Source organism: Amblyomma americanum, chromosome 1, assembly GCF_052857255.1.
Source record: "Amblyomma americanum isolate KBUSLIRL-KWMA chromosome 1, ASM5285725v1, whole genome shotgun sequence".
NCBI lineage: Eukaryota > Metazoa > Arthropoda > Arachnida > Ixodida > Ixodidae > Amblyomma > Amblyomma americanum.
The window spans coordinates 512,441,015-512,443,410 of NC_135497.1; the positions used below are offsets into that span (position 1 = coordinate 512,441,015).

Below are 2,396 nucleotides of genomic sequence, written 5' to 3' on the forward strand. Positions count from 1 at the left end.
TCATCTGACAGCGCCGCCATACGGCGGACGCGCGCTCTACGGCGGGCAGAAACAAGACCTACTGAAATAAAGTGCATACTTGGCGGGGTCCTATGGGACTGCGTGCGCAGTAGTAGCTCTATGGCGTGCGCCAACTTTCGATAACTTTACGGTCGTTGAGGGCGCTCTGTTGACCTGTTTGTTTTTCATGATCATCATCATCGTCTGCTTCTCACAAATGATTTCTCTCCTTTCACTGCCTCCCTGTGCATTTGTCGTGTCTTATTATTTCGCACCCTAGTAATGAACGATGCGAATATGGCATTTCTTTAAATCCTAGCGGTGAATATTCTGTTTGCTCGCATGCATGCGTGAGACTTTCTGGCATCTTTGCTAAGGCAATGGATGAATGATGAATACTCAAAACATAGGGAAATGACAAAACAATTACACCCTTGAAGTAAACAAACAGCCACCATCTTGCTCAAGAGGTTTATTTTAGCGCTGTGATAGCGTGAGCACCTAGCGAGCCGCTGACGTGTCATTCCGTGCTGCTGATAAGCTGCGCACGGCACGCTATCGGCGCACTATAAGAACACCATGCTCTTGGCAATAAACGTTTTTTAGTTGTGGACCTTCGTCGATGCTGGTCGTAGTTATTTCACTGGCGACGAGGATGGGATCCGTCGGGACTGGCCTGCCAAGCGTGTCTGGGCAAGATCGGACGACGCACATCGGAAGCCACTAACGCGGACTGCAAGTGGCTGGCGGCCAGGGGCAAGCAGCTGACAACGGATCCTACGCACCAAGCAAGACATCGACACGATAAGTAACTGCACCGAAGCGTTGTTGCGTTTACGTTGTTACGTTTGTGCACCGAAGCGATGTCGCGTCTTGGCAGAATCGATGAGTACGACCCCAAGGTCCAGAATTTTGATTCTTACTTGGAACGGTTTGAACATTTCGTCAGCGCCAATGAGGTCTCGGAAGCAAAGAAACTGTCAATTTTTCTAACAGTACTTGGCGCAGAGGCGTATGAAGTCCTCAAGAACCTGGTAGTTCCAGCGCTTCCCGGTGAAAAGACTTTCGCTGAAATCAAGATTCTGCTGAAGAATCACTACAGCCCGCAAACTTCAGTCATTGCTGAAAGGTGCAGGTTTAACCGCCGAGTTCAACTGGAGCAAGAGAGCGTAGAAGATTTCGTTCTGGAGTTAAAACACCTTGCTCGGAAGTGCAATTTCGGAGACTTTCTGCAGGATGCCTTGCGAGACAGACTGGTAGCAGGCATTCGCAATGAGGAAACTCAGAGCTCTGTTCACCACGGAAGGCTTAACATTTCAAGGCGCATGCAAAATTGCGCTGGATAGGGAGTTGGCCACACAGCAGGCCGCGCTATTGCAACAAAGAGGTCGCAGTGAGGCACTCAACGCGGTGGGAACGCACGAGAGGCGCGACCGAAAGACAAAAGACACAACGCGAGGAAAAAGTCAAAAACAGAAGTGTAGCCGCTGTGGCAAGGCGCATACTTCAGACAGCTGTTGGTACAAGAGGTACAAGTGCAGACGGTGCTCGAAAGTGGGTCATCTTCAAAATATGTGCCAGGCAAGCCGTGAAGAACTAAAAGCGCATCTAGTATCCGAGTCATCGGAAGAGGAGTCCACGTTATACAGTTGCGACGCTACGCCTTCTAAGAAGAGCTATGTTGTGTCTGTGAATGTTGAAGGCCACGACCTGCCAATGCAGGTTGACACCGGTGCTGCTGTGACTATTGTGCCGGAAAGCGTGTACGCCGCTAAGTTGTCGCATGTCAAGTGTGAGCCAACGAAATTGGGGCTCAAAACTTATACAGGTGAAAAAATGCATGTGATCGGTCAATGCAATGTCACTGCTCGCTATGAAGGTCAGTGCGCCGTGTTACCTATTGTTGTTGTGCGTGAGGGTGAGCGCAATCTGCCTATACTTTTAGGCAGGAGCTAGCTTGAGAAGTTGCAGCTTAACTGGAAATCTCTTTTCGCCTTGAGCATTGACGACAGGGTGTTGAAGTTGCATTCCAAGTTCCCTAGTGTATTTTCTTCCACTTGGGAGCAATTAGGAACTATGAGGCAAAATTGGTTCTGCAGCCAAAGTGCACTCCTGTGTTTTGTAAGTCCCGGCCAGTACCCTTTGTGTTGCGAGAAGCGGTAGAAAAAGAACTGTCTGACCTTGAAAAGAAGGGTGTAATCGAGCGAGTAACGCAGAGTGAGTGGGCAACTCCCCTCGTAGTGGTTCCAAAGAAGGAAGGTGACAAACTAAGGTTGTGTGGCGACTTCAAAATCACGCTCAATCCGGTCCTAAAAACGGATCACTATCCATTGCCCCTACCGGAAGATTTGTTCACAGCCGTTTGTGAGGGAAAAGTGTTCTGTGTGCTTGACTTA

General features: G+C 49.3%; 1 pseudogene; it reads left to right on the forward strand.

Annotated features, from left to right (window-relative positions):
- The first annotated feature begins 495 nt into the window (after positions 1–495).
- LOC144116174 (uncharacterized) lies at positions 496–2,126 on the forward strand (annotated as a pseudogene).
- Positions 2,127–2,396: the final 270 nt, after the last annotated feature.